Source organism: Dendrobates tinctorius, unplaced genomic scaffold (assembly GCF_039654945.1).
Source record: "Dendrobates tinctorius isolate UK_male_01 unplaced genomic scaffold, ASM3965494v1 ptg000003l, whole genome shotgun sequence".
Taxonomy (NCBI): domain Eukaryota; kingdom Metazoa; phylum Chordata; class Amphibia; order Anura; family Dendrobatidae; genus Dendrobates; species Dendrobates tinctorius.
Genome location: NW_027361671.1, coordinates 62,629,625 through 62,651,198, shown reverse-complemented (window position 1 = coordinate 62,651,198; position 21,574 = coordinate 62,629,625). Strand labels below are relative to the sequence as shown.

General features: G+C 44.0%; 1 protein-coding gene across 3 annotated transcripts in view; it reads left to right on the top strand.

The window, feature by feature from the left end:
* Nucleotides 1–21,574, top strand: part of DTWD2 (DTW domain containing 2) — a 436,550-nt gene that overhangs the window by 132,985 nt on the left and 281,991 nt on the right. The gene's annotated exons all lie outside the window — the stretch shown is intronic.

Genomic DNA, 21,574 nt, shown 5'->3' with positions numbered 1-21,574 from the left:
ATTCTTTTTGTGTTTTTTCATTTAAGACAAATTAAGTGAAGATAATAATACCAAAGAATTTGTGTTTGCAATCATTTTCAGGAAGAAACTGAGTATTATCTGACACAACTGTACATCCAAACTCCATTTTGCGAGGGGTTGAGACGTAAGCCCTGACAGGGCCACTGAACGGGTGCCTGAATGCAATGTGAAAGTACCCATTGGAAATTGTAGATAAAACCTCATGCCATTGTAGAGATCCACCAAATGAGTGGACGGGGATTTACTCGCTTGATTGGTCTTTGAGGCATACGCGGGGACACTCCGGGTTAAACAGTTCATTCGGTTTATTAGCATACACCGCTCTTCATGAACATAATAGCGTGTAGCTTCTAGTACAACGTCCGTTAACCCCTTAGCGACAGAGCCAGTTTGCAGCTTAATGACCAGGCCAATTTTTACAATTCTGACCACTGTCCCTTTATGAGGTTATAACTCTGGAACGCTTTAATGGATCCCGCTGATTCTGAGATTGTTTTTTCGTGACATATTGTACTTCATGTTAGTGGTAAAATTTCTTCGATAAGTCTTGTATTTATTTATATGAAAAACGGAAATATGGCGAAAATTTTGAAAATTTTGCAATTTTAAAACTTTAAATTTTTATGCCCTTAAATTAGAGAGATGTGTCACACAAATTTCTTAATAAATAACATTTCCCACATGTCTACTTTACATCACCACAATTTTGGAAGCAAAATTTTTTTTGTTAGGAAATTATAAGGGTTAAAAGTTGACCAGCGAGTTCTCATTTTTACAACAAAATTTACAAAACCATTTTTTTAGGGACCACATCATATTTAAAGTCATTTTGAGGGGTGTACAAGACACAAAATACCCAAAAGTGGCACCATTCTAAAAACTAGACCCCTCAAGGTGCTCAAAACCACATTCAATACAAGTGTTAAAAGAGAAAATCAACCACAAAATTTGTTGTACAATTTCTCCTGAATATGCCGATACCCCATATGTGGGGGTGAACCACTTTTTCAGCACACGGCAGAGCTCGCAAGGGATGGAGCGCCGTTTGACTTTTTCAACGCAGAATTGGCTGGAATTGAGATCGGATGCCATGTTGCGTTCGGAGCGCCCTTAATGTGCCTAAACAGTGGAAACCTCCAACAAGTGACCCTATTTTGGAAACTAGACCCATTAAGGCACTTATCTAGATGTGTGGTGAGCACTTTGAACCTTCAAGTGCTTCACAGAAGTTTATAACTTAGAGCCGTGAAAATAAGAAATCCATTTTTTTTCCACAAAAATGATCTTTTCGCCCCCAAATTTTTATTTTTACAAGGGCAACAGGAGAAATCATACCCCCACAGTTATTTTGCGATTTGTCCTGAGTACGCTGATACCCCTTATGTGGGGGAACCACTGTTTGGGCGCATGGGAGAGCTTGAAAGGGAAGGAGTGCCATATTGGAATGCAGACTTTGATGGAATGGTCTGCGGGCATCATGTTGCGTTTGCAGAGCCCCTGATGGGCCTAAACATTGGAAACCAACAAGTGACCCCATTTTGAAAACTAGACCCATTAAGGAACTTATCTAGATGTGTGGTGAGCACTTTGAACCCCCAAGAGCTTCACAGAAGTTTATAAACGCAGAGCCGTGAAAATAAAAAGTCTTTATTTCCACAAAAGTGTTTTTTTATACCCCCAAAGTTGGTAAATAGTGGAAACCCCTCAATTCTTGGTCCAACCCTAATCCCAAATCCTAATTCTAATCCTAGTTCACCCTAACCCTAATTCTAACCCTAGCCCTAACCGTAGCCAAACCCTAACCCTAGCCCAACCCTAGCCCTAACCCTAATGGAAAACTGAAAAAAAAAATATTTTCTTTATTTCGTTAAGTTGGCCTAACTAAGGGGGTGATAAACGGGGGAATTATGTACTATTTTGTTTATTTTGATCACGATGATAGTTTATCATCGTGATCAAAATGAATGAATGGAATCTGCCAGCCGGAACCTGCAGATTCCCGGCGGGCGCACTGCGAATGCGCCCGCCATTTTCTCCAGATCAAAGATGGCGGCGCCCACCGGAGGATGCCGGCGGGACGCGGGACCACCGGGAGGGGACCCTGGACCACGGAGAGGCACCGGGGGGGGGGGGGATCGGGGACCCTAGTTCTCTCTCCTCTGATGTGCGATCACATCAGAGGAAAGAGAAATTTAATGCACAATCGCGGCTTTTTTTTTCTTTTGTGGTCACCGTTATAGTGTTAACGGCGATTGCAAAAGCGGGGTCGGTAAAAACCGATCGATTCATGTTCTCTGGGGTCTCGGCTACCCCCGGCAGCCGAGACTCCGGAGAAAATCCGACACTGGGGGGCGCTATTCACTTTCTCCACAGCGCCGTGAATTAGCGGCACTGTGGTTTTAGTACACTTAAATACCGTCGTTAAAAGGCGTATCAGCGGTCGCTAAGGGGTTAAACATGCAGCGTTACCACATAAAACGTACAAAGTCTCTTTCTGACCCCTGTCAGCGTTACTCACAGTTTATCCCTCACGGGTAGCGGCCGCACTGGGATCACTGTTCCAGACAGTGCCTTGCTCACTAGGCCGTCTACAGTTGCAGACCCACAGCCAGGCAGTAGCTTCCCTACACAGAGCCGTCACAGACTCTACCAGGTTCGGGCCTTTCCATGTGCTCTTCCAAGAAGTTCAGTCCCAGACACTTCCAACACACATAGGTCTTCCGGGATTCAGATTGCGCACCTTCACTTCTGAGCACTGCCTTGTGCCCAAACAACAGTTTTCCACCACATATGTGGTATTGGTGTGTTCACGAGAAATTGCACAACAATTTGTATGGTCCATTTTCTCCTGTTACCCTTGTGAAAATGAAAAATTTGGGGCGAAACCATCATTTTTTCAAGAAAAGTATTTTTTTTGTGAAGCACTTGTGGGTTCGAGGTGCTCACCACACCCCTAGATAAGTTCCTTGAGGGATGCAGTTTTCAAAATGCGGTCACTTGTGTGAGGTTTCCACTCTTTAGGTACATAAGGGGCTCTGCAGACAACATGGTGTTCACTATCGATTCCAGCTAATTTCGCATTTCAAAAGTCAAATGGTGCTCCTTCCCTACCGAGCACTGCCGTGCGCACAAATAGTAGTTTTCCACTACATATGGGGTATCATAAAGTGACAATGGTCAGAATTTTGGCTTGGTGAAAGGTGAAAACATGCTTGGGATGAAGGGGTTAAGCTTTGTTCACACTTGTGTATTTTAACATTGATTACTGTATACTGCTACTGCTCTTTATTATCTAGAAAATGACGGGATGCGGTATACCTCATTTATTCCAAATAAGAGAAATACAAATTATAACCATAAAATAGCAATATACAGTATGCCTACATCCAGGTTATCATTGTGTATTTTCCAAATTGCCAAATATTACAACACAACGTTTTTTCAAATCTGTCATGTAACATGTGTTTTTCCTGGACAATGTGTAGCCCCAAATGGAGATCCAGTCTAGTAATTCAGCTGCATTCAACCATATTGAACCTTTCCGGTACTCCTCATAAATATATAGGTACTTACCAACCCATCATAACTCATGTTAGGACCCCTTAGTTATAATAATGGATTAGTAGTATCTGTCATGTCTCCTGGAAAATAAGTCATGATGCTGGTAGACAATTTTGCCAAAAAATGGTTCATATAATGTTAGGAGTAGCCTTATGGTGTATTTGCCATCTGTGATTAAGGCCAAGGTCTCTGGATATGGCAGATATAGCAGTTATCATATTACAGTTGAAAGTATTGCTCGGTATAGAGCGACATGATGTAGAGAGACATAAAGAACAAGATGCAAGTACATTCTTTAAAAAGTGGAAAAAGTTTGTTGAAATGTGCTACAATAAGGAGGAGATGCATGATTTAGTCTGCCCATGTCAATGCATTGAGTGGTAGTGTAGGCGAAGACTTGAGGGCAACTTTGTCTTTCTTGAGGCTGTGTGCGTTTTTGCTGCGATTTTCGGCGTGAAACCGCTTAAAAATCTCATACTGAATGCACCTCATGCATTCCTATGGCATTCTGCACATGCTGTGCTAATGCTGTGTTTTTTTCCGCTGCGGAATCGCATCGCGGAAAAAAACGCAGCATGCTCATTTTTTTTGCGGAATCGCCGCAATTCTGCAAAGAATTGCCATGATTCCGCACCCATAGGAATGCATGAGATCCGCTTACTTCCCGCATGTGGCTATGCCCACCATGCGCAAAGTGAGAGGCTCATGTGCGGATGGTACCCACGGCCTGGAGGAGAGGAAACTGTCCTCCAGGCCCTGGGTACCATATCCCTGTAAAAAAAAAAAAGAATTAAAAATAAAAATCGGGTTATATTCACCTTCCGGCGTCCTGCGCAGCCTTCCCGGGCCTCAGCGATGCTCGCGTTCTCAGTAATGCCTTGCGAGTCCTTTGATGATGTCACGGTCCCGCGATACTGTAGCGGTCCCTATTCCTCGCGAGACCGCTACAGTAACGCGAGACCTCATGTCATCAATGGTCTCGCAATGCATTACTGAGAATGCGAGAATATCACGATTTTTTATTTTTTTAGCATTTTTAACATTCTATCTTTTACTATTGATGGCGCATAGGCAGCCTCAATAGTAAAAAGTTGGTCACACTTTTCAAACACTATGTTTGACGAGTGTGACCAACCTGTCAATCACATACAGTGGGGCAAAAAAGTGTTTAGTCAGTCAGCAATAGTGCAAGTTCCACCACTTAAAAAGATGAGAGGTGTCTGTAATTTACATCATAGCTAGACCTCAACTATGGGAGACAAACTGAGAAAAAAAAATCCAGAAAATCACATTGTCTGTTTTTTTTTTCATTTTATTTGCATATTATGGTGGAAAATAAGTATTTGGTCAGAAACAAAATTTCATCTCAATACTTTGTGATATATCCTTTGTTGGCAATGACAGAGGTCAAACGTTTTCTGTAAGTCTTCACAAGGTTGCCACACACTGTTGTTGGTATGTTGGCCCATTCCTCCATGCAGATCTCCTCTAGAGCAGTGATGTTTTTGGCTTTTCGCTTGGCAACATGGACTTTCAACTCCCTCCAAAGGTTTTCTATAGGGTTGAGATCTGGAGACTGGCTAGGCCACTCCAGGACCTTGAAATGCTTCTTACGAAGCCACTCCTTCGTTGCCCTGGCGGTGTGCTTTGGATCATTGTCATGTTGAAAGACCCAGCCACGCTTCATCTTCAATGCCCTTGCTGATGGAAGGAGGTTTGCACTCAAAATCTCACGATACATGGCCCCATTCATTCTTTCATGTACCCGGATCAGTCGTCCTGGCCCCTTTTCAGAGAAACAGCCCCAAAGCATGATGTTTCCACCACCATGCTTTACAGTAGGTATGGTGTTTGATGGATGCAACTCAGTATTCTTTTTCCTCCAAACACAACAAGTTGTGTTTCTACCAAACAGTTCCAGTTTGGTTTCATCAGACCATAGGACATTCTCCCAAAACTCCTCTGGATCATCCAAATGCTCTCTAGCAAACTTCAGACGGGCCCGGACATGTACAGGCTTAAGCAGTGGGACACGTCTGGCACTGCAGGATCTGAGTCCATGGTGGCGTAGTGTGTTACTTATGGTAGGCCTTGTTACATTGGTCCCAGCTCTCTGCAGTTCATTCACTAGGTCCCCCCGCGTGGTTCTGGGATTTTTGCTCACCGTTCTTGTGATCATTCTGACCCCACGGGGTGGGATTTTGCGTGGAGCACCAGATCGAGGGAGATTATCACTGGCCTTGTATGTCTTCCATTTTCTAATTATTGCTCCCACAGTTGATTTCTTCACTCCAAGCTGGTTGGCTATTGCAGATTCAGTCTTCCCAGCCTGGTGCAGGGCTACAATTTTGTTTCTGGTGTCCTTTGACAGCTCTTTGGTCTTCACCATAGTGGAGTTTGGAGTCAGACTGTTTGAGGGTGTGCACAGGTGTCTTTTTATACTGATAACAAGTTTAAACAGGTGCCATTACTACAGGTAATGAGTGGAGGAAAGAGGAGACTCTTAAAGAAGAAGTTACAGGTCTGTGAGAGCCAGAAATCTTGATTGCTTGTTTCTGACCAAATACTTATTTTCCACCATAATATGCAAATAAAATGAAAAAAAAACAGACAATGTGATTTTCTGGATTTTTTTTTCTCAGTTTGTCTCCCATAGTTGAGGTCTACCTATGATGTAAATTACAGACGCCTCTCATCTTTTTAAGTGGTGGAACTTGCACTATTGCTGACTGACTAAATACTTTTTTGCCCCACTGTAACAAAAAATGCTGCAAATCGCTTGGAAAGTGCTTGAATTCCACGCGGGAAAAATGCGATAATAACCGCGCGGAAAAAAGCGCGCATTTTCTGGGAAGGAGTCCGGTTTTAAACGCTACATGGGCACATAGCCTGAGACTGCAGACCTGAAATTAAATCTGATCTAGGACCTAGGAATGTTATTTAGGTTTGAAGATGAAAGACATTGTGAAATATAAGTATGTTTGATCATTCTCTGATGGGGTGTAAATGTGCCGCGCAGCGCTCCTGTCCTAGGAAGCGGACATTAGGCGCACTTAATGTGCTTTATCACATGGGTGATATATTCCAGCATTCCTCATATAGCTTCCTATAATTACCGTATATACTCGTGTATAATCTGAGTTTGTCAGCACATTTTTTGTGCTGAAAACTCCCCCCCCCCCCCCGGCTTATACACGAGTCATTTGTCTCAGAAAACTGGCGGGGGAGGGGGAGAGGCAGATGACAGAGGCAGGAGTCGGTGGCTGTGGCTAAAGCCTGTGCCGCTGCTAAAGAGAATTGAATAATTGAATATTCATTTCTCTTATAGCACTTGAGTGACACAGACAGAAGACATCCTACTCGCCCTCCTCCATGCCCTCACAGCATTTTGTTGGTCCCGGCACCCTCGCAACATCTTGTTGGTTTCAGCTTCCAGCAGTTCTTCCTGCCGAGTGATCACGTGAACCCACTCATTAAGGTATTGAATATGCAAGCGTTTCCACTCCCATAGGGAGGGAATATTCATTACCTTAATGAGCAGGGCCACGTGATCACTCGACAGGAAGAGCTGCTTGAAGCTGAAACCAACAAGATATTGCGAGGGTGCTCAGCAGGAAGAGCTGCTGGAAGCCAGAAATAGATGCTACGAGGCCGCTTGGACCAACAAGATGCTGCGAGGGCGCAGGGTGAGTAGGATGTTTTTTTGTAATAGGAAGCATGCATACAACAATGGGAGTGGGGAGCCATGCATTCCAGGACAGCGACGGGGTAGGGAAAAATGCATACCAGGACAGCCACAGGGGGAGCCATCCATACAAGGATAGGGACGGGGAGCCACGCACACCAGGATAGGGATGAGGGGACAATGCATACTCGAGTCAATAAGTTGACCCAGTTTTTTGTGGCAAAATTAGGTGCCTCGGCTTATACTTGGGTCGGCTTATACTCGAGTTTATGCGGTAATAGGTTAGATAGGTAAGCTTCCAACTCCTGCAATTTTTTAAAATAAATTTCAACATTTTATAAGCAATTGACTTTTTTTTAGTTTGTTTGTTTGTATGTCATCTTAAAATTATTAAAACCAAATAAAAACTTGAAAAAAAAACAGGTATTTTTCAGACTGCTGAATAATTTAGTCCCTTTGCACATGGGGCCTGAAATTGACCAAAATATGCATCAGATCGTCACAGACATTTTTGCAAATTTATCATGAGTCATGTTAAAAAAAAAAAATGTTGCTGACAGCATTCCTTCATACACAGTATTCGGCCTTAATCAGATGTCTAGAATCCCATATGTGTTCTATCGATGTTCACGGATAGCGCATGCACCCATTAATGTCTATGGTGCTATTCACGTGTCAATGTGTTAAAAAAACTAAAACACGGATGGCAACAGTGTACAATCCATGTGCTGCCCATGAGAAACCCATTCAAGCATATGGCCATAACTGGACGTCTGATCTGGGGTGGTCACATGTGGAAGGCGCTCAGGAGCTTTAACGGCCATGGCTGGAGCTGACATCTGGCCGCATCTAAGAACCATATATATATATTATATGCTGAGCTTCAAAGGAGATCCAGATTTTCGCAATATAGTATGCGTTATAAGTGATCAGATGATCTTAGGTTCTAGTTCCATAAGAGGACTAACAAATAAAGTAAAAAGTAAAAAAAAAAATTACAGGTGATGTCACAGAATAAAGTCCTTTATTTTTAAATAAAAATCAACACCCTGTTTTGCAAATTTATTTAAAAATAACAAACAAAATTATACTCGCCTTACACCCATTCCATTGAAGCCCATGTCATCTGTAAAAAACAGGATAACTAGCCATGATAAAGCTGACAGCTGAGGGTTGCAGCTGTCAGTTTTGCCGTGCTGGTTATCAAAAATAGAACAGACCCCATGTCATTTTTTATTTATCTATTTATTTATAGTACAGGTGCCGGCTAATGAATCCTCCCACCAGCGGCACCTGCTCTCTCTGTTATCAGTGACAGCAGGCGTAGGCTGATGGGAGTACTACTCCCATCAGCTGACGCCTCTGTGACGGTGGTAATCTTTTTACTGCTGATCAGAGGCAGTGTTTACCGCGCTGTCATGCCAAAGACAGCGTGGCAAGCAATGGTTGTTCGGGCCCCCCATTTTCTGAATGGGGTCCGGGTTCAGGTACTATTCTGGTATCCGAACTTAAGTTTTTCGAAATGTTCGTCTGAATCTGCTGGACCCGAACATCCAGGGGTTTGTCCATCGCTACTTAACTTTTTTTTCACTCTATAGAGAGATATAGTTAGTACCTTCAACCCTTCCTGAATGCGTCATGCTGAGGCTACATTGATGCCTGTATGATTCAATTTTTTTTAAAGATTATTTACATTATTTTATTTTAGGTTCATTGGAGCAATAATCAAAAATAATTGAAGAACCATACATACCCTCTAAGGGAAGCAGGGTGCCCAAGATGACAATATTGTAAAACCCTATGTACTTTAGCAAAATTATTTCTGTAGTTTTTTTTTTCTTTTGGTAATTACAATTAAATGAACCTTTACACAAGCCCTGAGATTGGACTTCATAAAATTCAAAGTGCTTTTATTTTAGGATATAATTAGTTTTTGACAGCTGTATTTTATTAAATTTAACAGTAAAATCCCTCTCTACAACCATAATTGTGTGCACTTTAGACACCAATAAAAAAAATAACAACTGGAATTACTATCAATTTAATCTTATAAGGTGACATCATGACTTAAAACTGGATAGCCAACAAAGCTTTATTATTACATATATAGAGCTAAGGACAAAATAAGTGGTATTGATTAAAGGAATCTGGAGCCGGTCACAGCAGTTGCAGTTCATGGCTTTAATAAAGGCTTACATGACTTCTTAGCACTAAATGGCAATAAGTCTAATATAAATGTATAGAACTCTTGTTTGGGCGTTGACAAATTCACCTCGCCACTTGGGATCAGTGGGGAAAGTTTTCATTTTAAAGTTGAGTATGCCTTATGTTTTATGCTGTCTTTTTCTTGATCATCAGTGTCAAACAAAGTTCTCTCCCCTTTCCTTCATTCACACCCTCTCCTATCACCTGGTTAAAACTGTTAACTTTTTTCAACTGTGTAAAGGCCCCGTCTTACATAGCGAGGTCGCTGATGCGTCACAGGTTTTGTGACGCAACAGCAATATCGCCTGCGATCTCGCTACATGTGACACATAGCGGCGACTGGCCCCCCTGCTGGATATCGCTGATCGTGCTCGAATGTCCTGGGCCATTTGTTCATCGTCAGCATCCTGCTGCATCGCTGTGTTTGACGTCGACGAGTGACCTCGTTGGCGACGCAGAACTCAGGGACGCAGGCTGGAATCGTTCAAAATAGCTGCTGTATGACAACGCACCAGCGATCCCTACCAGGTCGCATCGTTGTCAGGATCGCTGGTGCGTCGTTGAATAGATCTGCCTGGCAGCTTACGAGCGACAATTTAGCGACGCACCAGAGATCCCTACCAGGTCATATTGTTGTCGGGATCGCTGGTGCGTCGCTATGTGAAACGGGACCCTTACTCTTTGTAGTTTACGATAATTTTTAAAAGTACATAAATATATAGTATCACTCCATTGGGCCCATATAATGATGGTGATCTGACAAACTTTTATGTCTTAATTCATTAAGACTTGCATTTTGCATATCTGTCTTATTGAAGGGTACATAGGAGTAAATGCTTCAAGAGGTGTGTGCCTCTTCGAGAATTTAGCACATCATTCAATTGGAGTGCGCCAGTGGAAGAAAATTCACTTCATTCAGGCTGGAGTATGTCCCTCTTGTAATTTGATAGCTCTGTGGTGTAAATTTTCATTAATTTATTGACCGTGCCCAACCGCACATCTCAAACTTGGCAAAGCTGACCAAGACTAGCTTACAAATGTCAAAATGTGCTATATTTTTGCACAACTACAAGTTGCACACAAATTTTGAGGTAATTCAAACATTTTTGCTCCAGAATTCTGGAGAAAACTAATGAATTTGAGCCTTAGTTTTTTTATACATACATACCATAATTTTATGGTAGAACATACCCCGAAGGGAACACAAGTTCGCATGAAATTTTTCAGCTTTAAACCATAAAAATACTGTATGGTTGAAAACAAAGTCCTTCTGGCTTTCTCCCAAAAAGCTGCAGAGACACTGTGTGCTTCTATATGGCGCCCATGAAGTACTATATATTAAAGATTGCTTCTAGGGGCAGAGTGTGGAATCTGATGGGCCATGCCTTGATTCTTTAGTCTATCATATTTGTATGGAATCTAGTATAAAACAAAATCTGAGGCATACATTATTTTATCCTTTTCAAAAAATCAATAGACCGGCACTGCTGAAAGTACATACCACTGGAGTATACAGTCAGACATGGTGGTGCTCAATTGTGCAGCAATACAACCTTCAAAAATTATGAGAATAGAAGAAAAATTAGTGGCATTCTCCACTTGCACATTATTTGTTCTTTTTTATTCCAAGATCACATGGGAATACCGAGTGAAGACACACAGACTGAGAATTTTCTTACGTAGCGGTGCTGCAAGTGAGAACCGGAGCTGATCAGCTGGTGTACTCTGGTGAACTCTCACGGCAGTGCAGTGATACACTATGGGAGGGATCACCTCCTGTCAGTGTATCGACGGAGGCTGGGTAGAGCAGTCACATCTCCCGATGTGACTGTTCTACACGTGAGATCGTTGTGGGGCACTCGTTATTAAATGGACTACGGTGGACAGGGAGTAAATGTTGGTTTATTTTTGTTGCAGGAGAGACAGGCGTCGGTGATTAGGTGTTTGGTGATTATTAGTGATGAGCGAGTATACTCATTACACGGGTTTCCCCGAGCATTCTCGGGTGGTCTCCGAGTGTTTTGGCATGCTCAGAGATTTAGTTTTTGTCGGCTCAGCTGCATGATTTGTGGCTGCTAGACAGCCTGAATACATTTGGGGATTTCCTAACAAACAGGCATTCCTCACATGTATTCAGGCTGTCAAGCAGCCGCAATTCATGCAGCTGCGGCCACACAAACTAAATCTCAGAGTGTCAAAATACTCAGAGACCACCCGACCAACGAGTATACTCGCTCATCACTAGTGATTATGTATATTGTATGTAATTATGTAAATGTTTTTTTGTTTTTTTTACAATTGAACACAGTCGCCGGATGATGGGACTACTCTCCCATCATCGGCTTATGCTGTCACTGTTATATGTGGCAGCAGACATAGCCGGATGGGAGTAGTAGTCTCATCAGACGAAGTCTGGGTACACACACAGACGCCCGCAGACAGACACCCACATATTCTCTGCTCACACATATTCTTTGCCCACACACATATTCTCCACCCACACAAATATTCTCCATCCACACGCTATTCCTCCTTCCTTTCTGCAGCGTTTTTGGCATGCAAATCCGCAGCGAATCCACAAACGTTTTTATACCTGCAGTTTCGCTGCGGATTTGACTGACTCAATGTAAGTCAATGGGTGCAGAAACGCTGCAGAGCCACAAAATGAATTGACATGCTGCGGAAAATAAAACGCTGCGAATCAGGATGGAATTTTCCGCAGCATGTGCACACCAATTTTGGATTCCCATTGATTAACATTGGTTGAGCAATCCTTTGCGGAACTTGTGCAATTCCGCTCAGAAAAAGCGCAGATCTGCAACAAATTCACATCGTTTGCACATAGCCTAAGAGCAAGCAAAGGGACCTACGTCCAGCTGCAGTAACAGATCAGGGAATTATTTGTATAAAGTTAGGCAGATCCTTGTTTTTAATCTCACATATCCCCTTTAGGAACCAGTGAAAAAGAAATAGAAAAAAATAAAAAACAAACATAAACTTACTATCCACACTATCTTAATCACCGTTCATCCTTTTAAGTATGGTCACAAAAGCCTAGAAGAAAATAATATGTTTGGATTTTGAAGACTTAAATGAAAACGTCTATTGACTGGCTATAAAAATGCTGCCATTCCTTCACCCTAGTATTAAAGTATACATAGACTGCAATAGAAAGAATTCTACATTGTCAGGAAGATAGCAAACCCATCTGTTTCATATATTCATTTGTAAAACAGAGACAGGCACAATATTTTAACAAAGTATAAAATTATTTTATTATTCCACATGGAAAATTATTAAAAATATCACAACCAACATAGAAAAAATTATGCAAGCCAATATCACCTCTGTGGTGGGACCAAACCAGGGCTACAGACCACTAAAATATATGATTACAAACATGTAGCAATGAACCAGTACTGGCCTTTTAATTATCATCATAAGGGGTTAACAATATATGAGATCTTCAATGAATATATAAGGGCTCGGCAAGCCATAGCCTAATAACCATGAAAATAGAATGAAGTGCTCCTAATATATATCCCTATAGACGGGACTAAGTAACCACATTGTAACCCAAATGAGAACTTACATATAAAGTGTCTTGTGCCACGTCCCTCACGATTGCGCACTGCAGTATTCTTCTCTGCCCTCAACAGCAGGGCTGTGGAGTCGGTAAGCCAAACCTGCGACTCCGACTCCTCAATTTCCCTTACACCGACTCCACGACTCCGACTCAGACTCCCACACATATTGCTTATATTTAAGTGAAAACTTTATTGTAGTACAATGTGAACCTCAGACATTTAATCATTTTTATGATCCAATAATCAAGATATTTAGATAGAACAGAATATATATTGGTGTACTACCCGGTTTTCATTCTTTTTGGTACAGATACGATATGGATAGACAGATATGGATAAATGGATAGATAGAGCAGATTTCTAATCTGCTTTTGCTATTGAAAACATTATCTATGAGCTCAGAAACCTTTCAGGTGATGCGGTTTTTTAAAAAGATGATCAGCTTTTGCAGCTGAAAAACGTATCCTCAAAAAACACAGGAAAAACGCTGTGTGTGAATGTAGCCTTAGATCAGGAATAGAACAGCCATTTATAGGACATTTCATAACTTTCCCAAACTCCTATGAAAAAATATTCAGCACATCCTGCATTGAATTACTGTACCCAATTTATTATATATTTTAGGAGTCGGAGTCGGTCCATTTTATACCGACTCCAACTCCGACTCCGACTCCACCAAAATGAGCACCAACTCCGACTCCGACTCCACAGCCCTGCTCAACAGGGCAGAGCAGTGCGCCTGCGCAGGAGCCACGACAGGAAGGAAAGAAGAGGATGGCATCGTATAAAGATGGGAGGTGAAGGACCGGATGGCGACACTCATCGGACCGGACCAGACGCCGGGGGTGAGTATAATCTAACTCTTTTTTCTTATCTTTCAGGTTACATCCGGGGACTTATCTACAGCTTTACAGAATGCTGTAGATAAGCCCCTGATGGTGGTGCCGGCAGCTCATATTCGAAAATAGGAGTGACAGATTCCCTTTAATATATTGCAGTCATCATATTATACAGCACTGTGTACTTACAATTGCGCATTTTTCTTTTCTACCCAGCTAATTCTTCTCTTTTTCCTGTTCTAGGTAGCAACAGGAACTCTCTTTTCCCTGCAGGAGTCATCCCCCATTCAGCTCCTGACCCAGCTGCTCTCTCCTCCCTCTCTGCTAGGGACTTTTGCAATGATGACTCATGCAGGGAAAATTTACCTCCTGCTTCTACACAGAGCTTAGAAGATTCACCCAATCAGTTTTTAATCACGTGATGTTATAGACCCAATGGAAAAGAGAATAATTAGCTGTGTAGAAAGGCAAAATGAGCAATTGTAAGTACACAATTCTATATAATATGTTGATTTCAATATATTAAGAGAATGTTTATTGAAAATTATCTACTTAAACCAGAAAACATTAAGACTTTGAAGACCTTTATAGATCTTTGTCCCGTTCAAAACCTAACTACAGTTTTTGGCCAGTTTATGCTGCAGTATGTCTTGAATTTTGCCTTTGAATAGTGACATGAGCGGCCAATGCTAGCCTTATTAGTGGTGTTTCATAGGCAGACCCTGATGGAATGAGTTATTTGTGACTTGGCAGTTTCTTTGATGTTCCTGCACCTATTCTGTTTTGGAGTGGAGCTCGAATTGCTTGACTTACCCCTCACCTCCTAAATCTATTCCGGGTCAAACCATGCATGATTTGATTCACGAAATGCCTGAAACCTGAGTGATTGTTCTAGGCCGTGTGATCGGTCCACGCCGCGAAAAGCCGGCTTCTGATTTTGTCAGGCTGTAATTGATTAGCTGGAGCAATGTGTTTTAAAGCAAAAGTTTGTATTACACTTAACTCGCACCTAATTATTGAGGCAATTGAAACAATATATTAACTGTTGTAATGTCATTACTTTATAATCTTAATAATCACGTCGAGGGCAAAGGCATTAACACTGCTATTAAATCATTGGTCCAGTCAACAACTGGTGCCACTTTCCCAACTCCGCTTCTAAAATAAAACACATAATTCTAGTGTTATTCTGATTTATAGACTGAGCTGTACATATTCCACCAATATAACTCATTATCTATAATTCCTTTTAAGGCATTTTTTTCTGATCCAAATGCAAAGTTAAAGTTTTTCTTTGAAAAATATATGTACCGTATGTTGCAAAAGTCAGTTTGACTCCTGTGTTAATTCAAAACCTAAAACACAGCTGTATTCTGTAAAGGATAATGTAGAACTTGTACATTATAGTTCAGCACAGACTTTTTTGGACTTTTTCTATGAAATATCTAAATCTTCTTGTCATAAGACACATGACACTCTTAAAAATACCAGAATGGGAAAAAGATTCTTCTGCACAGAAATAAAAAAAATATGCTTTACATAAAAGGACATGAAGCGCAGTCTTATAATCACATCATGTATAAAATAATGTTTTAAATATAGTGATGGAGGCAATGTGGCAGACTTTGTTATTCTACCCATTCGAAAAATTAAATATTTAAATTCAGTACTGAATATGTACATGCCTGAATAACAACCTAGCTTTTATCGTTTAATTTTTCCTCTCAGAGATTTATTAGTTTATAAAGTTTAAATTCTATTTTATGTTAGCGCACACTCGGGCTTATAATCTTCTTTGGGACGGATGCTTTTTCGCCTACATGACATTGATCAATTATAAGCAGGTTCTAGCAGCTTTTATCTCACAGCAGTCAGTGTGCAGGGAGCAGAGTTGACAGTGCCCTGAGATGAGAACTGCTGGAGGTGTTTGTAATTACAGTGTTTTACGCATTATAACACAAACTTTTTTCCCACGCTTTACCACGGGGCGACCCAGCCCCCCTGTCAGCGCTGCGTGCACGCCTGACTATGTGCCCACAGGGACTTTCTCCCTTTGTCCCAAGACCTTGATATCTCTCTCCCCCCTCCAAAAAGGAGAATATTGCTACTTATCGTGGCCGCCTTCCATGGACTTTCCATGCTCACATATATCTCCATACCTCTAGTCTGATGAAGGTCTGAGTTGTAGAGCGAAACGTCATATAATTTTGGGAGAAGCTGTTGTACAAATAAATTTCTTCTGCATATGCTTCTTTCGAGTGCCGGAATTTCTTATACTATCTTATACTACTTTTCCGTGCACCTCGAAGACGGAGTGACGTGTACTCTATTCCTGTTTGAAACTTGTGAAAGGTCCATTTTAAATAATCGCAATAACACAAACTGAAGACATAAAATGCTAAAATTGCCTTCATCCATAACATTAAAGGAACATTCCTATCTCATTTATTTATGACATATCCACAGGAAATGCCATAAGATATAGTTTTTTTCCAGTAGGATTGAGACCTATCTCAAGAACGGAGGTCTGCCAGCGCAAACAGGAATAGAGAGGTGGCATCACTTTTAATGGGGTTGTCCACTAGTAGAATATCTGCTTCTCTCATTCCCCATGTTTGGCCCCGATAAAATAAAAACACCTATACTCCCCTGCCATGCCGGTGCCGTTCTAGCAGTGTCGGCACTCGCGTTCCCAGGGATCACTGTCATGTCGGACGCTGTTCACACCACAGCATCCGGCAGGCAGAGGTAGTTCCACCTCCAGCCACTATAGCCTCAGTGGCGCCGGCCTGATCTTCAGGCTCTCGGGGGTTAATCCTGCTGGAGACCAGGTTGGATGGTTAGTCACGCCCACGGTCTTTAAATAGTCATGCTGGCCTATGGGCGTCGCCGATTATAGCTTGTGTTTCATACCAAGTGGTTCCGGTCTGGAGTGGAGGTGTTCAAGAGAGAGAGATTCATATCTGGTGTCGTATGATCCGTCGTTATCCTTTCTCCTTCCCATATTTGTGTCTAGTTGTGCCCTGTTCACATTACTGTTTATTCCTGTGTGTGTGCGGCGCAGTGCAGTTTAAGTTCTCCCTGTCTGTCATTATTTGTGTGGGAGCTTTGGTGGTGACTTCTCACTGGGTGGAGGGTGGAGGGTTAAGTGCAGGGCTGAGCAGGAGATAAGGAAAGGTCGGAGGCTCAGGCATTTGCACCTTCAGCAAAAACCCTGGGTTGAGGGTCAGACAGGGTTTCCCCTAGTAAAGGGACACCACAGGGGCCCCGGGTCTTTCAGCCTTAGTTGAACTTAGCCCCCGTGACATTATAATCGGCCCACATTTTTCAGGAGTCCATGGATCCATTAGATTCCATAACCCGCCAGTTGGCGGCGCTGTCCATACAGGTCTCCGAGTTGAATGGGGCAGTTCAGCAGCATGGCCTGGTAGTAGCAAAGGTGCAAACGGCATCTGCAGGTATCGGTGCAGAGCCGAAGTTTCCGCTGCCAGAACGATTTTCAGGCGATCGCAGCAAATTTGTCGTATTTCGGGAGGCCTGCAAATTATACTTCCGCATGCGGCCAATATCCTCAGGTAATGAGGCCCAGCGAGTAGGGCTGGTGTTGTCATTACTGAGTGGTGACCCCCAAGCATGGGCATTTTCCTTACCACCTGACTCTGCTACATTTCATTCGGTCGATAATGTTTTTTCTGCCCTCGGGCTCATTTACGATGACCCTGACCGACTGGCTCTAGCGGAATCTAAAATCCGCGCCCTCCGCCAGGGGGAGCGCTTGGCAGAAGACTATTGTTCGGAATTTCGCCGCTGGGCTGTAGACACACAGTGGAATGACCCAGCACTGCGGAGCCAGTTTATTCATGGGGTATCAGGGAGGGTGAAACAAGCCCTCCTGATGTATGAGACTCCGGCATCATTGGAGTCTGCCATGAGTTTGGTGATACGTATTGATCGCCGTTTTCGTCAGGGGGCACAGGAGACGCTACCTCTGGGGGAAAACAGAGGTGCAGGTGTGGTTGAAGTAGATGAGTCCCCTGAACCTATGCAGATTGCTGGCGTGGCACAGGTTCGGCCTCGCGCTCCGGGAGTCCGGAAGTCCGGAGCATGTTTCTACTGTGGTAAAGGTGGTCATTATGTTAACGTTTGCCCGGTACTACCTAAGAGGGTCACACCGGCGGAAAACTGTTAAGCTCAGAGGGTATGGAGGAGACCCAACTGAGCGTATGCATATCCTCCATGATGGTATCTCAATGTATGCTCCCTGCCAAGGTTATTGTCGCCGGCAGAGAGCTACCTATATCAGTGTTTGTGGATAGCGGTTCCGCCACCAATCTCATAGATGAGGAGTTTGCACACACCGCCGGGTTTAAGATTGAAAAACTTCCTCACCCCATACAGGTGGTGACCATTAATGCTGTTCCCCTCCCTCAAGGGGAGATTACTGAGTTTGTGGCAGAGGTGAAACTCCACATTGGGGTCCTACATTCTGAGTCGGTTACATGTAGGGTCCTCCGTAATCTCCCAGCTCAAATGGTCCTGGGTTTTCCATGGCTGTCCAGGCACAACCCGGTAATTGATTGGAAAACTCAGGACATAGTACTATGGAGTGGTTTCTGCCAAGACAATTGCTTGGCCACATGTGTGTCCGCCGTGACGCCCAGCCTGCCGGAGGCTTTGCAGGATTTCACGGATGTTTTCTCTGAGAAGGGTTGCTCAGAACTGCCTCCACATAGAGCCTATGACTGTGCTATTAGGCTAAAACCCGGGGCCAAATTACCTAAGGCCAGGATGTTTAATATTTCTGGTCCTGAGAGACAAGCTCTGAAAGACTACATCGCGGAGAGTCTGAGCAAAGGTCACATCCGGCCTTCGTCCTCGCCTGTAGCCGCGGGGTTTTTCTTCATTAAGAAGAAAGATGGGGGGTTACGCCCGTGTCTGGATTTCCGAGAGTTAAACCAGATTACTATCCGTGATCCCTACCCAATGCCGTTGATCCCGGATTTGTTCAACCAGGTAGCGGGGGCAAAATGGTTTTCCAAGCTGGACCTCAGGGGGGCGTATAACCTCATAAGGGTCCGTCAGGGGGATGAGTGGAAGACGGCGTTTAACACTCCTGAGGGTCATTTTGAGAGTCTGGTTATGCCGTTTGGGTTGACCACCGCGCCTGCCGTTTTCCAACATTTTATTAATGATGTCTTTGCTCATGTCCTGGGGAGATTTGTGATTGTATACCTGGATGATATCCTCATTTATTCTAGCGATCGGGACACTCATTTGCAGCATGTTAGGCAGGTGTTACAGTTGCTCCGGGAGAACCAGCTCTATGCTAAGCTGGAAAAATGTTTATTTTTTGTCCAGGAGTTGCCCTTTTTGGGATATATTGTGTCTGCAGCTGGTTTTAAAATGGACACCGCTAAGGTGCAAGCGGTGTTGCAATGGGAGAGGCCGGAGAGTCTGAAAGCACTCCAGCGGTTCCTGGGGTTTGCGAATTATTATAGGAAATTTATAAAACACTTTTCGACTGTCGCCAAACCGCTCACGGACATGACAAAAAAGGGTGCCGATCTGGCGAACTGGCCTGAGGTGGCTATACGTGCATTTGAGCGTCTGAAGAATAGTTTTGCTTCAGCCCCCATTCTGGTGCAACCAGACGTGTCTAAACCTTTTGTGGTAGAGGTTGATGCGTCGGAGGTGGGAGTGGGGGCAGTACTGTCTCAAGGCTCGTCCTTGAGCGAGATGCATCCATGCGCCTACTTCTCCAAGAAGTTGTCGCCGGCCGAACGGAATTATGATATCGGCAACAGGGAGTTGTTGGCCATCAAACTGGCTTTTGAGGAATGGCGACACTTCTTGGAGGGGGCGGCTCACCAGGTCACAGTTATCACCGACCATAAGAATCTGCTCTACCTGGAGTCGGCCAAGCGTCTGTCTCCTAGGCAGGCTCGCTGGGCATTGTTTTTTACTCGTTTCAATTTTCTTGTGACGTACCGTCCCGGGGCTAAAAACACCAAGGCGGATGCTTTGTCTAGGTGTTTTCCGGGGGGAGAACCTCGGGAAGAGCCGGTACCCATCCTCCAGAAAGGGGTAGTGGTCTCGGCTCTCACGACTGAGGTAGAGGCGGAGATTGCCGAGGCCCAAGAGGAGGTACCACCAGGACTTCCCGCCAACAAATCATTTGTACCCCTGCATCTTCGGCCTAAGGTGTTGAAGGAACACCACGATTCGGTACTGGCTGGTCACCCAGGGGTGAAGGGCACCTTAGAGCTGGTATCGCGTCGTTTCTGGTGGCCCAAAATCCGGCAGGACGTGGTCTCGTACGTGGCAGCTTGCATCACGTGCGCTAGGGCTAAGTCACCCCGAACCCGTCCTGCTGGCACGCTACAGCCTCTGGGGGTACCCAATAGGCCATGGACAGAAATCTCCATGGATTTTATCACTGACTTGCCAGCCTCGGCAGGGAACACGGTCATCCTGGTGGTGGTTGACCGTTTTTCAAAGATGGCGCATTTTGTGGCGTTGTCCTCTTTGCCCAATGCTAAGACGTTGGCTCAGGTATTTGTGAAGGAGGTGGTCAGACTCCACGGAATACCGTCTGACATAGTATCTGATAGGGGTACGCAATTTGTGGCGAGGTTTTGGAAAGCTTTTTGCTCAAGGTTGGGGATCAAGTTGTCACATTCATCGGCGTTTCATCCACAGTCTAATGGACAAACTGAGCGCATGAACCAAAATCTTGAACAGTATTTACGATGCTTTGTGTCCGACAACCAGGAGGAGTGGTCTACTTTCCTTCCTCTGGCCGAATTCGCATTAAATAATCACCGCCAAGAGTCATCAGGAGAGTCTCCATTCTTTTGTGTGTACGGTCAACATCCTCAGTTTTGTACCTTACGTCAGGGTGACTCCGGGGGTGTCCCGGAGGAGGATCAGCTAGGAGCCCAATTGTCATCAGTCTGGAGGCGGGTGAAACAGCGTTTGTTGAGCATGAGTGCCAGGTACAAACGGGTGGCTGACAGTAGACGCGTGCCAGGTCCGGACCTGTGTGTGGGTGAATGGGTGTGGTTAGCTACGAAGAACATAAAACTCAAAATCCCTTCTTTAAAACTGGGTCCAAGGTTTATTGGGCCTTTTAGGATTTCTGCCATCATTAACCCAGTGGCTTATCGGTTGGAACTTCCCGCAGTGTACAAGATACACAACGTGTTTCACAGGGCTTTATTGAAAAAGGTGGTAGGCTCTGTGGACACAACGCCGATGCCACCTCCAGTCATGGTGGATGGCGAGTTAGAGTTCGAGGTCGCCAAGGTAGTGGACTCTCGAGTAGTACGCCGTACTCTTCAGTATTTGGTGCACTGGCGGGGGTATGGTCCAGAGGAGAGGTCTTGGGTTCCAGCCTCAGACATACATGCGGATCGGCTGGTCAGTTCTTTTCACCGTCGTCATCCGGACAAGCCGGGTCCTATGAGTCTTGAGGGCCCTGGGGTCCCTCGTAGAAGACGGGGTACTGTCATGTCGGACGCTGTTCACACCACAGCATCCGGCAGGCAGAGGTAGTTCCACCTCCAGCCACTATAGCCTCAGTGGCGCCGGCCTGATCTTCAGGCTCTCGGGGGTTAATCCTGCTGGAGACCAGGTTGGATGGTTAGTCACGCCCACGGTCTTTAAATAGTCATGCT